Below are 15,159 nucleotides of genomic sequence, written 5' to 3' on the forward strand. Positions count from 1 at the left end.
TTTTGAAAAATAAGAATTTTCAAATATGATTTATCATATTCCACACATGTCTCAAAAATGAGCATCAGTACTTGATAGAGCAAGTACTATTAAAATGTTACTTCACTTTTGAGTGCTTTTTTGGACATTTATCAAAAGGGCAGTCATAAATCATCATTATATTCCTTTTTAAGCAAAAAGAAGAAGCAATACATACAGTTTGTACACCAGCAGTTTCATCCTCTCTTCATGTTGTGGCAGATTAATATCAGCTTAGCCCAAACATCCAAAGTTATGCTGTTGGCAATGTAGCCATCTGTTTTTAATGAATATCTGGGGTCCATTTTTCAGTTAAGCTTCTCTTATTGTGTGTGTATGTTGCATTTTCAGCGCTATCTGCATAATTGCTTAAAGATTTTACTGCAAAATTAATATCCTTGCTGTGAACAAGGGAGCAAGGCAAAAACCAGGATGACAGAGCCTGAGATGAGGTGAAAAGCAAATCCAATTTTTCCTTGCACCATAGAAACCTCGTCAGGACTAGCTTTATCTGGTAATCCACATTTAAACTTTAACCTGTAGGGGGGCTCTTTGTGTTAGATAATGTAAGCATAAAAGGAGGCTGAATCGCTAATCAGATTAATCATATTTTGTAAGACTCAAAAGCTTCATTAAAAGGAACTGGTATCCAAGTTACACATTGTTGTTGTTGTTGTTGTTGTTGGCAGAATAAGAGTTTATCATTAAAAAAAAAAAAGAATGACATGAAAATGCTCAAATGTCTGCAACTTTTAGTGAACCTATAGCAAACAAGACTAAAAGACCAAATCAAATCCTAATTCATAAAATTACTTTACATCCCAACAGAGTCAACACATAGATTACTTCAGTTTCTTCATATTTTAATCTTAGAAGACAATATTTGATAGAGGTTGTGACAGCTATTATAATTTTTTTGTATTTTGAGGAGTAATCTTCCTTTAATATCTTTATAATATATACATTTATAAATTATATATTATATATGAATTATATATAAATGTAACAAATAAATGTATAAAGACTACCAGTTGATGATTTATTATTCTAAACCATTTCTCAAAAGCCATTTCTCTCATTTTGTAAGTTGGTTGCTTAAAGGAAGAAAATTTTTTGGAAATAGAGAACTTTCTCAAGAGTAACATGGAAAAGAATGATTTTGTAGGTCCAATATTTTATAAAATATGAATCAAAGAAATGCAGTAATAAATTTGTTGAAAATGAGGGAAAGAAAAAATATTATTTTTGCAAGCAAAGCAAAACTTAAAAAAAATATGTAGTTGATAGTCTATAGCATGACTAGGTAATTGTGGGGAAAATGCAACTGTGGGGAAAATGCAATTCTGTGTGTAACTTTATGCACACCAAAATCTCCCTTTTGAAAACTCAGCCCTTATACTTTAAATCAACAAAAGTTTTCAGCATATGGTATGTTGACAAATGCCTCTTAACAAAACTGCTCCAATAATAATCTTGGTGAAAGAGCATGCCAAGTAATAGCTATCAGAAATTGTTTTATGCTACCCCTCTTGAAGGATACCATGTAATTCTGATATCTAGATAGATGCATAAAAACATTACATCAGTTCATTTTTATTAGTACAATAGATATCATTCTAAGGAAAGATCAATTTATAAGATTATATATTAACAGCTGTGGAACTCTAGATCTTAAAATCAACTATACAAAATTGCTAATCAAAATACATAGGTCTTTATAACCAAGTCATTTCAGATGAGGAAACTCAACCAAATGAAATAATAGTATGGTTTGTTAACAACAACAACAACAAAACAAACGAGAAATAGAAGCAATATCAACAGCTTGCTTAGCATGTGATGATACTACATATAATATCTAAATTAATGAATATTTTAAATTGTATTGTAAAAGATCCAAGTTTACTAACAAATCTGTAGCTTAAATATTAGCAATAATAGTTTCTGAATGAATCATCAATAAATTTAATGTATGCTCTGTCAGCCATATAGATGTATAATTATGTTTTATAACATCAGACTGGTCTAAATCAATAATTTCTGCATTTGTACACTTATGTGTCTATTATCTATTATCCATGATAATGAAAGTACATTTCTAATTTATCCCCAATATTCCAATAGTTTCTATTGCAATATCCTCAATATTCCAATAGTTCTATTGCCAATATAAATTCTACTTTTAACCATTGAGGCATAAGTTTTTTTTCTATAAAGTTTAATTTTCCTGGCTTGTGTTTTTCTACTTCTATCCCAACAAATTAAATAAAATGTTCAAAATAACCACTCTTAAAAACATTGGTGTATAAATTTTGCTTTACATTTAAAAAATAACTTTACCTATGATTTTGAATTGTAAAGATCTCCACCGCTACATTAATTCCCAAAAGGAAATAAACGGTTTTATTATTCCTTAAATGCTCTACACAAGTGTTTTAACCATCTCCTACAAAAATAAAACAAAGCCAAAAACACACACAGCCAAAAAATAAGCAGTAAATCTCAATTTTGTAAAGATTCTAACATCAGAGATCTTTGGTAATTTTAACCTCTGATGAGTTTAAGCTAATGATGAACAATGAATGTGGTACTGATGACCTATTCATCAGAAAATTAGGCATCTAACTCTTACCTCAGACTGACTGTATGATTTTGTGTAAGTCATGTCATCATCCAGATTGTCAGCTCATAATCTATAAAATGAGAGAAATGACCTTAGTTCTCTCTAAGGCTGCTTACAAGTTGAATATTCAATGACACTTAATGTTGAATATAGGCGATGTTTGAAGGGAAGACCTTTCTTATACAAATATAAATATTCAGAGGTTTCTGGAGTAACATGGACAAAAATATAATTGATATAACCTCAAGTTTATTCTATTAAATTATGTAGTCATCCCTACCACACAAAGAAAATTATAAAGTTCATAAGCCCAGTAAATGCAGATAATATAGGCAGCAATTTGAATCATTTACTCCCCACAAGCCCCAAGCTATTCTCAAATTGGCAATTTTGCCTAAACTAGGCATTTGTTTGATTGTTTTTTTTCCTCTTCCTGCCCTGAATGAATTGTGATGTTTTTACTTTGCCTCAGCATATCAATTCAGTCATGGAAACAGGAGGCAAAAGATTCAACTTTTGGGTGATTATAATTCTTGGGCCTACAGTATGCAAAAACATTAAGCAGAATTTAAAGAATGAGCATAAATACAGATAGTGCTTTATTGTCATGTTTTCTTGATGCAAATCTCAAAGCCATCTTTTAGGTAAGATCCCCCCACCCCCACCAACCCCCGCCCCCACTGCCAAGTCGAGGGAAGGAAAAAGTCTTTACCACACTTTAAATAAAAATAAAAAATAAAAAAACAAAACAAAACAACAAAAACCTTACATGACTGCTTCCAAGGAAAAAAATTCCCCTTTGGAATAGAGAGCAGCTGTGGAGACATCTGTGGGCTGAACTGAGTCCTAGAAGAACAATTGCGCATACATCTGTGGAGATAAAATAAGTGATGGATAAAATGTGAATTAAGAGCTCACATTCTGTAGATACTATTATAAATGTATAAGAATAAAATGAGGCTCATAAAACATCTTTTTATACTTCACCATCAACTATCTGGTGAATTAAGACGTGACAATAAAAGAGCAAAGCAAGGTCAGCTGGAGGGTCACAACACTGTTCTATGGTTCTTTTTTTTTTTTTTTTTTTTTGCAGGGGAGACCTAAGGACACGTTTACCTTCTCTCAGCGAACACCACATATTTTCATTTGACCATCTGTACTGAGATAAATTTCAGTGGTATCGGCATACCACGTGTGGCTTGTGCCACATGCATTTGTTCCTCAGTAACTTACAATATTTTTTCAAATCTTCACAACATAGTTTATTAAAATTTGAATTGGACTGCAAATAAAATACAGTTAAGACATGGAGCAAATATACTGTTCTGATGAATCGCAACAAAACACATGATCTTAGATGTCATCAGTTTCTACCTTACTTTCCAAATAAAATATTTGACTTCAGAGCAGCCAAGAGACTTAGCCAAAAATCATATAGTTAGAGACAGAATTTGAACAAAAACCTAGATATCCTGGTTTTCAATCTAAAGTTCTTTACATTATACTCCTTGTTAGTTCTCTTGGAAATATTTTACAAGTTTTCTGAAATAGCATTGTGTTTTGACATAATTTGAATGCTAATTAGAGTATAAACATCTGGAGATCAGAGAATATGCATGTATTATTGAGTATAGTTATATCAAATCTTAATATTTTGATAACTTATACAATTTAAATTATTCCAGGTTATAGAAAAAGATAGAAATTTTGAAATATTTAGTGTTCTTTTAAACTCTTCTTGCCAATAACTAAACAAGATATTATGAAAACACAAAGAACATATATCAATCACATTTTTGAATAAGATTACAAAACTCTTTTATAAACCATTAGCAAATCAAATTGAGCAGTATTACATAAGCAAGGAGGTTTTACTTAAAGACTCTAAGGACAGTTAATTTGAGGAAGAAAAGTAATGTAGTCTTTGTATATTAAATTGATAAAATTTAATATTCTCTGTAAGACTGCTAAAAAATGTGAAATGAAAAAATAGCTCTTTCACATGATAAAGACTGTCTTAAAACAGACCACATAATTTTTAATTATGGAGTCACTTCTACTTTCAACACTTAGGAATACTCTATTTAATTGCTATAAAATACATCATAGGCATAACTATTATCAAAAAAAGAGACAAAACAACACTACATATAGATTATATGCTCTGTACTTGGAAAGCCCAAGGTAATCACCTGAATCAATTGAAGTATGATAAGTAGTAATATAATAAGGAAAAGAGTCAATCACAAAATAATATTTAACAGCTGTAGGCAACTTAGATTTAGAACCTGTAACAGTAAAAGAATTCAAAATAGTAAAGTATCACATACAGTGAGAAAATATTTAACTGTAGTACTAACCTAAATAAAGAAAATTAAAAGATTAATTAAGATAGTAAATGAAGACTCAAAGTATGTGCAGACTTATTATAGTACGGAATCAGAGGGTTTAATAACATAAAAATTTATTTCTTCAGAGTTAATCTATTAATTTAGTAAAATATTATTCAGTATAGCAAGGGATTTTTCTTAAGAATTTTGCCAAATGATTCATGAGTTAATTTGGAGTACAATAGAAAAATGTGAGAATTGTAAAAACATTTTTGGAAGGATAGTGACACAGCCTCATTGTACAAAATGTTAACTTACATTCTAAAGATATAGTAATTTAAACAGTATGATGTTGAAACAGTATCAATGTAACAAAATATAAAAGTCAGAAACATGCCTAAGGACATGTAGTAAGTATATGATAAAGGAAGTATATCAGGTCAGTAAGGAAAGTAATAGAATTTTTAATAAATGGTATTGATATAGCATATCACAGTACATAATAAAATCGATTCCCGATGGATTAAAAATATACACTTTAAAATAAGCTGATGGGGTATTATAATAAAATATAGTTCAAGATGTATATAAACTTGGATTGTGGATTACTTTTTAAGCCTGCTACCGGATGTAGAGCTACAAAGGCAAAAATAGATATATCTCCTTCTCACCACTATACTGTTATTTCCTAGTTGCTAATCTTTTTCAACATGGATGCTGCTGCTAAAACCTTCTAGACAGACAAATTAGAAAAAGAGCACTGGGTTCCTGAGGACTCGAGAAAAAAAATAAGAAGAAGATGGTGTAGGTGTTTAGAAAAGATGATAGACATTTTCTAGTGAAATTATATCTTCATTGAGCATGTCTGTAAAATGCAAAGACAATGTAACATGACAATTGTATAATACTATAATAATGATTTACATTTATTTGAAATCATCAACATTTTTTTCTACATAGTGTTCTATTAATATCAGAATTTAGAATTTAAGCTGTTCATATTTTCATTCAGCTATATTATCAGTAAAACTGAGTTTTTCAAATGATCTGCAAACCTAATCACTCTGCTAAATATATGAGTCTGTAGGAAAATACATTTTATTTTCAAGTGACTGACATTTAAATAGACCTTGGAAATACAAACAACTAATAAAGCAATGGATGCTTATATTTTTCTCTAGCTATTTATAATATAATTTAATATAATCACATCATTATATAATACAATAATATTAATTTATATATAATATAAATAAAATTTACCTGGCTGATTTTAAATTGTTTGGAACTAATGACTCCTTTTATTTCTTCAATTTTCTCCTCTTTGGGGTCAGAATGTCTGTATATAACTGGTATCCTTTTAAATTTTTTAACTCCAAACAGTTTTTTTTTAATTTTTAATTTTTGTGGGTGTATATATATATATGGTATACATGAGATGTTTTGATACAGGCATACAATGTGAAATAAGCACATCATGAAAATGGGGTATGTATCTCCTCAAGCATTCATCCACTGATGTTCTCATTTATTTGTGGGATCAAAAAACTTTTTCAACTTTTCGACTCTTCTGTAAAAACATTTCACTTAAAACAGCAACACATTGTATAATGTACAAAAATATTTTCTGTCTGTATATCCTTATTCTATAAGGTTTATTCTATTTTTAAAATTTAAATTTTTTTTTCTTTTCTTTTTGTACTTTTCAAACCTTTTTGTTAAAAACTACTATGTAAACACATACAGTGGCCTAGGCCAACACAGGGTCAGGATCAATATCATTGGCTTCTACCTCCATGTTTTGTTCTGCTGGAAGGTCTTTAGAGACACTGACATGCATGGATCTGTTATCTTCTATAATAACAATGCCTTCTTTGGAATACCTCCTGAAGGACTACTTTACAATAGTGGGAAGTTTGATTCTACTGAAAGCCGCTATTTCACAATTAACTTCCTTTGTATATAAGTAGAAAAGGTACATTACAAAATATCAATACAAATTATAGTATAGTAAATACATAAACCAGTAACATGGTCATTTATTATCATTATCGAGTATTATGTATTGTACATAATTGTATGTGCCATACTTTTAGATAAATGGCAATACAGTAGGATTTTTAACATCAGCACCACCACAAACACATCAGTGACGTGTTGTGCTACAATGTTATGACAGCTATGATGTCACTAGGCAATAGGAATTTTTCAGCTTCATTATAATCTTATGAGACCACCATCATACATGTGATCCATCATTGACTAAAACGTTGTTATGTGGCACATGACTATTTGAATGGTTGTTTTTACTCAAACTTCATGAAGACAAAAGGATTTGTTAAGAACAAATGCATCTTTTCTGCAATGAGAATGAACTTTAATTTGCTATGTTTATTATGTAAATTTATTATATGAACACATACAAAATATACTCAGTGAATATTAATGCACATCAACAATGTGAAAGAGGTTTCCAGTCACACTAACAGGAAGAGTTTCTCCTTAATGAGGCCCCCAATTTACAATAGCTTCTTAACTTGGCCAGCAATGTAACCCTTCCTGTGGAACATCATTAACACCCAGATAAATATGGATTCAGATGCTGAGTTTGAATCATTTCACAAGAAACAGTTAAAGGCAGAATAAATGAATTATCCACCACTCATACTGGTGGCCAATAATCAAGACAGATGTGTTTCCTCTATTTGAAAAGAAGTTGCCTTTCTATCTTCAAGTTTCCTGAGACAGTCCTTAAGAGAACCAGAAAACATACATAGAAATGGCTTTTTGCATAATCCCAAGGTCCTATCTTTGCCAATACGAAGGCAGTGACAGTTGCATCATTGGTCAGACTCACTGAGAAATAATAGATACATTCTGGGTGGCTTCTTTGTTCTAACAGCATCTCTCTTGTTCTCTTTTTACACTCCATGAATTGATACTTCTGATTTTCTGCTTCTTTGGCTTCTTGCCCTGAATTTCTATCTCTCATAGAAAAAAAAATACAACATGCTTGAAATACTTCACTTGTTAATGAAGCTACAGTGATGATCTTCTTAGAGTCATGCTATTTGTCCTAGCTCAAAGTTAACAGCTAAAAATCTAGAGGGGAGGCCAGTCAGATACCAAGTCCAGAGCCATATTTTAAGTAAGGATAACAACTGGATAAGTTAGATAAGTGCTGAAATAGTCAAGAGTTCAGTTGGAATTAGCATGAAAAGACACATATTTTGTGTTTTGGGGAGAATTTCTGGCACAAGATTTGGAGTAAAAGATGGCAAATCACGGTTAAAGTCTGGTCACAAAATTATACATATATTAGGTTGCATCAAAGACAAAATGGCAAAAGCCTGATATATCATTTAGTCAACAGCCTTCAGATTTTTTCCCATTCTATGTGTCCTAATGGTCTTTCCTGAGAAGAGCTTATAGAGATGGCCTGTGACAGGCCAGGCATGAAGAGGTAAGAACCAGGCACAAAATTAGTTTAATGCCCATGAGTCACAACCCCCTAGCTACTTCAGCCTGCCACTAATCAGAGTGGTAAGTGTAAGGAGTATGTGGGAAGTTTGATTCTACCAAAAGCAAGGTGATGTCAAATCAAAGCAATGTGTCACTCCAAACACTAGGGAAAGAATAACAATTGCAAATGCCAGGAACATTGGATTACACTTAATTGAAACATTATAACTCTGTCCAGGGGGAGAGGGGAGTGGGAAGTGCTACTGTAGAGGCCACATTTGTTGTAAAAGAGTTGCTAGTAGTGTCTTCTGTAGCACAAAACTGTAAAGGAAAAGTCTGCTTAGTGAACCATTGGCTTTTTAAGCTCATAGAAGCAGTATGGCTGCAATGCCTCACTAAAGAAAACACAAAGCTGTAGAGAGGGAGAAAAAGTGGGGTGCTTACTTTGACCTGAGCAGTGAGGATTATTAGTGTCATTATTAGTAGCTTGATTAAGAAACCTATAGCTGACTGTGTGATAAATCGAGTATTTCAATGCAGAAAGGCAGTGCTCAAATAAAGGCATCTCTCTCTCTCTCTCTGTCTCTCTCCCCCTTCTTCTCTCTTTCTATATGAGATATGACATAGAACACATGGCAAAATGCTTAGTGTCATTCATGCGGGGAGCTAAAATAGAAACTCAAAATCTCAAAACCAATCTTAGAGACTTTGTTCAGAAATGGAGCAGATTGAAATGACCTCTCACAATAGATTGTGTCAGAAGAAAAGGGAAAGAGGCCATTTCTATAAGGCAGCAAAATAATATGAAATGACAGAACCTGATGCCTTACCAGTGTATGTATGTCACTGAAAAATTGCAATAGCAGAGGCATTTGTATTGATCAAGTAAACGAGTGGCAACAAATCAAATTAACCTATGTTAGTTTCAACAACCGAAAACAAAGGATAAAGAAAAATGTATTATGAAAATGAAGATTTAATCAAACCAGAAATTTAAAATCAAATGTTCTATTTGCCCATTCCTCTTTCACAATATATGGCTTTTCTGGAAAAGCCTCTATGCAGGGTCTCTGAAAGCATTTCCTAGATTACTGGAAAATAAAATGGTGTCTTCTTGGGAGATTATTGTCTCCTATTGTCTCCGCTGAGGGCTTGAATCCTGTACATGGGGTCTCCCATCAGGATAAAATTATTAAATGTGTCATAGTTTACAATAAAACTCTTGGGCTTCTACTTACTTATGTTTCTAATTAACATAAAATGTCCTTTTCACTTGCATAAGAGTATTGCTAAAGTTATATTTATCATTACTGAAATCTGGAAACTTTAGGCTCATAGAAGTTTAAAATTTCCTGCAGACTTCAAAATATCAGAACTGAATGAAAACTGAAAATCTGTTTATTCCAAAGGCTGCAGAAAAGAAAATTGAGTGCAGAGAAATGGAAGGGGTTACCTACTAGCCATAGGAATTAGGCATAAAATGAAGAAAATTGCAACAGAATGGGCTGCACTCAGATTTCCCGTTTCATCTGGAGACGCATATGAAAGAATTATGTAAAAACAGGATGTTGGTATGAAGCGTCCACTTAAATCATTTTACTGAAATTAAAATAGTTACTTAAAGTGTTAGTAATAACAATGGAAACACATGTATTTCTAGCAATACATTCATTTTAAGATTTGAATTTATAAGAATATAAAATAGTGAATTAATAAAATGTAGTAGTCTCACATTCTAAACAGGTAGATCACAGTTATCTGGAGGGGGTTACTTTAGTCTTCCTTCCCTTCTTCCTTTCCTTTTTTCCCCTTTTCTCCCTTTCTTCTTGTTCCTTCTTCTCCTTTTCCTCCTCCTAGTCCTCCTTCTTTTTCACTTAGTATTTTGGTGGTTTTTAAATATCCACAAAATGTTTGACACTCTTACCTTGTGTAGGTGGAGATTAATATCCCAGTGGCCTGGTCTGAGTGACTCTTTTCTAATGCATAGAATATTGGGGAAGTAGCCATGTGTAACTTCTGACACCAAGTCATAAAAGACATTTGTAACATTCTTGGATCATTTGCTCTGAAAGTAGCCAGCTGCCATGTCAATAGGACATTCAAGCTATCTGGAGACCTCCATGTGGTGAGGAACTGAAGCCTCCTGCCCATACCCTTGTGAGTGAGCTATCTTGGAGATGGATCTTCTGGCCCCCACTTTAACCATGAGATGACCCCAGCCTACTTCAATTTCACGAGAGATTCTGAGCCAAAACCATTCAGCTAAGCTGCTCATGAATTCTTGACCTACAGAACAGTAATATAATAATTATTTCTTTTTTGAAGTCTCTGAATTTAAGATAATTTGTAATGTAACATAGAAACTAATATAAATATGCTCCCTTTCTCATGTTAAACTTTGTAATATGCTTCCTAGTAATGAGAAAGCTTTCTTTTAAAATGTAATTATGCAAGTATCACATATTCTCCATGAAAATAGAGAATTCTGGCTGGGTGCAGTGGCTCACGCCTGTAATCCCAGCACATTGCGAGGCAGAGGCAGGAGGATCACAAGGTCAAGAGATTGAAACCATCCTGGCCAAAATGGTGAAACCCCATCTCTACTAAAAATACAAAAATTAGCTGGGCGTGGTGGCGCGCGCCTGTAGTACCAGCTCCTCAGGAGGCTGAGGCAGGAGAATTCCTTGAACCTGGGAGGCGGAGGTTGCAGTGAGCCGAGATGGCGCAATTGCACTCCAGCCTGGGCGACAGAGCCAGACTCCATTTCAAAAAAAAAAAAAAAAAAAAAAGAAAGAGAGAGAAAAGAAAAACAGAGAATTCTTTTTTCTTTTCTTTTCTTTTCTTTTTTTTTTTTTGAGATGGAGTCTGGCTCTGTCACCCAGGCTGGAGTGCAGTGGCACCATCTCAGCTCACTGCAAACTCCTCCTCCCAGATTCAAGCAATTTTTCTGTCTCAGCCTCCTGAATAGCTGGGACTACAAGCGCATGCCACCACATCCGGCTAATTTTTGTATTTTCAGTAGAGGCGGGGTTTCCCCATATTAATCAGGCTGGTCTCAAACTCCTGACCTCAGGTGATCCACCTGGCTCGGCCTCCGAAAGCGCTGGGATTACAGGCGTGAGCCACCATGCCCAGCCAAAAATAGGGAATTCAAACAAATAAATATGAAGGGGAAGAAGAGGAGAATATGAGGTAACAGAGTTGGTTGGGAAGAGGCACAGCAGTTGTAGTACGAAATACTGTATCAGGGTAAGCACCTTTGAGATAGTGAGATTTGAGAAAATCTTAAAGACAGTGAGGAATGAAGTCATATTCCTATCTCAGGGAAGGCTTTGAGGCAGAGGGAATTGATAGTACAAAGACTGTAATGTTAGATCATGCCTGGCTGGTCAACAAACTGCAATAAGACCAGTGCTAATGAAACAAAGAACAGAAGATGAAGCCAGAGAAGGAAGCAGATAGGAGGAGAAAATCAAAAGGGAATCTACAGGCCATTTTAAAGACCTGATTTTTAAAAACATTTTCTTATGTTCTACCTTGTTTATTATGCAAGTGTATTTGTTGGTAAAATTTAACAATTTGAGCAGCACATTTCTAGGCTCTTTTCATTAATTTTGTCTGGCACTAAATAAGAATATTAATCTACATGTTAAGGGTAGTTTTTAAAATCTCATGAAAGAGTAATTTGGAATTTAATTCTTTTCTGTTATATTTCTCCATATTTATTAGGAATCCCAATTATCCATATCTTGGGTATACAAACTGGATTTTAAACCACTGTGTTCCCTGTTATTGTTTTTGTCTTTTGTCCTTTTTCCTTTGTTTTCCAGAAAAATTCCTAAATTTACCTTCCACATCAGGACTTAGTTGTTTGAAATGTCAGCTCTCCCTTTTCCTACTTGAATCTACTTTGAGTACAAATCTCATATTGTGATAACATAGTATTAGTCACCTTTAGTTCTTTCTTTACTGCAGCCAGAGCCTTTTCATATCAATTAGCTATATTAAAATCTTCTTTCATTCCCCCAATGGCATATTTTGATCGAGAAAGCAGCATACCTACTTTGTAAAGCTACTGTTTCCCATAATATTTTCTTAACATATATTCCTTTTTTTAGCTTCTTAAATAATAGTTTAATTTTATGTCACATTATCATTTATTTGAGTATGTTTGGTCTCTTTTGTCTGTCTTTGAACAAAGACCATTCTATCCATGTCTGATATTTAATAAAACTCCACTTGAACAGATTCCCCTCATTATTCTTCAATTAGAAATTAAATGTAAAATATCCCCTCTATCATAACTGCCAGGGTTGGTAAACATGAGTGTCCATTACCAGGTCAATGATCTGTAATTGAATGGGAAGGGGACCCAAGAAGTCCAAGCAAGGAAACTTGTCATCTATAGTTCGTGTTCTGAGTGTGACAAAGTTGTGGTACCACAAATTATTTATCTCCCATAGTTTTGTTTCTGGTTTAGCTTCTGCTTCAGGTTTTCTTTCTGGCCCAGCTTCTGCTCCAGTTTATTCCCTGGTAAATTCTATTCACCATACTTGGAACAGGTTCCACTGGGATAGGTAGAATCCCCCTAAATTTCTCACCAGGATGACTGGTACCTTGTGGCTCTTCTGGCTCAATGGTGGACTCACAGTGTCAGACTCACCAGCAAAGTGTATCTAGAGGCTTTCCACTGACATCAACCCTCCACGTTTTGGCTATTTCACCACAGGATCCTTGCCAGTTTCCCAGAAGGCGATATTACCTTTCATTTTTGAAGCTATCTATTCCTCTGGTCTCATACAGTGGACCTCCTTGCACTGTGTAATTAAAGTTCGATAGAAAAGAGACTTTGCTCCCAAATGTGTACCTGTGAAGCAAATAAGGAGAGAGTACTGCACCAGCTCCTTTTCTCCACAATGCTCAAAATCTCTTGATAGAGGAAGACTAGAATGCTTTCTTCCTTGAACTTTGGTCTTTTCCCCAAACAGTGAGGTCATGTTTAGAAAGTTATTTATCTTTTTTATTCAATATGTCCAAAGAATCTAGGAAAACACCAAACGCAAACCTGTCATATGGATGAAAAATTTACTGTATCATTGGGAAATGAGTTATAATCCAACATTTTTTTCAATACCATCATCCTCTGAGTCACTAAATCTGATTCAAGTTCAAAAGAAATGGTATCGCTAACACTATTTTCTGTATATTTTAGCTCCTATATGTCACTGGAGATAAAGGGCAGGTCGATAAAATTCAAGCAGAAGTTGGGTTGAGATTTCTGCCAATAGACCTATAGACATAGCCTTAGTAATTTTTTCTCCAAACTTTCAGTGTTTATTCTGTACATTTAAGATAAAAGGCAGGAAGAAGTTCATCCTAAAAATGTAATTAATATTAAAGCAAGAAGAAATTCATGCTATATGTTAAATTTAACTTAAATCAATTTGAAAGAATTAGAAACCTAATGAAAATAACACATTAAGAAGCTGGACTAATACAGGATCCCAAAGTCTCTCTAATTGCTTAGTATATTTTCAAATAATAATAAATTAATTACATTTAAATTTCTGTGAACTTCGTTTGACAATTGATACAGTTGAGTCCAGAAACAAATCATTTTGTCCACCTCAATTGCATTATATTTTTGTTCTTGATGGTTGTCAGCAGTTACAGCTTTGTGAAGAAAGTGCATCTTGTTTTACTTTAACTGTGTGTATGCAGTTTGTATAGACTGATAATATAATTGATGTCTATTTCAGCATTGATGATGGAACATCATCAAAGTCATATTCTTTTCTTTGTCACTGTCTTTAACCATAACACTGTAAGAAAAACACCCCTCTTCTTGTCTTCCTATTATACTGCATGCCATTAAAAGTGAAAGAAATGCTATATTTATCTTGATATATATTTAAAAATAATGAAGAGGATAATTATCATGGCTGCATTGTAATTTCATGGCACTGCTGTCAGTTACAAACTGCTCAATACGTACTCTTTTAGTTCATAATGCCAGAAATAAGTCTTGCAATTGAAATAGTCATTTAATTAATTTTTCTCTATTATTACTTTCAGTGCTATGCTGGTGGTACAGGCTCAGTGATGGGAAATTCAAGTAAGGAAAATAGAAGACTATGAAAGTCGGTGAATTCACTTTTGTCTTCTCTGGATATTTAGTCCCTTAGCACTGAGTGGAAGGGGTAATGAAATGCTACAGTTTTCAAGATATTCAAGTTGTAGTTAGTTAGGTGTTAACCAGTGGCAAGATTGACAGAATGGTTTGCATTTGCTGACTATTAACTACAAAAGCTGTTTAGTTTAATGACACTCACTTGAATACCATGTGATAAATACTGGTGAGCAATAATGGATCCATGAGAAGACCACTTGACCATTTTTGAGACAGATTTTTTAAACCAGTGGTTCTTATTACATATAAAACACAAGGCTGTCTTCCCTTTTTCCGTCATATATCAAAATAATCACATGCCAGGAGAACTGACTTTTGGAAATATTAATCATAAGTGAGTGTGCTACTAGATTTATGAAGCAGTATGATAGTGGTTTAAAATAAGTGCCAAACATAAATTCCTCTGACCTCTAGGATAATGAATTGTCCTCACAGCTGCTATTGTCAAATTTTTGGTACAACCAGACTTTTGTTTTATAGTCATGAAGTCTTGATCTGGTTGTTAACTAGTAAGAATACACATGTAAATTGTT

The 15,159-nt window shown here is 33.5% G+C and overlaps 1 long non-coding RNA gene across 1 annotated transcript in view; it reads right to left on the reverse strand.

The window, feature by feature from the left end:
* Positions 1-2,635: 2,635 nt before the first annotated feature.
* The window catches only part of LOC129143541 (uncharacterized), a 68,884-nt gene continuing 56,360 nt past the window's right edge, over positions 2,636-15,159 (reverse strand). Inside the window, exons 2-3 of the long non-coding RNA XR_008547133.1 lie at positions 3,411-3,511; positions 2,636-2,711 (exon numbers count right to left, since the gene is read on the reverse strand). This is a non-coding gene — a long non-coding RNA (uncharacterized LOC129143541). The remainder of the gene's footprint in view (positions 2,712-3,410; positions 3,512-15,159) is intronic.

This window comes from Pan troglodytes, chromosome 2 (assembly GCF_028858775.2).
Source record: "Pan troglodytes isolate AG18354 chromosome 2, NHGRI_mPanTro3-v2.0_pri, whole genome shotgun sequence".
NCBI classification, from domain to species: Eukaryota; Metazoa; Chordata; class Mammalia; order Primates; family Hominidae; genus Pan; species Pan troglodytes.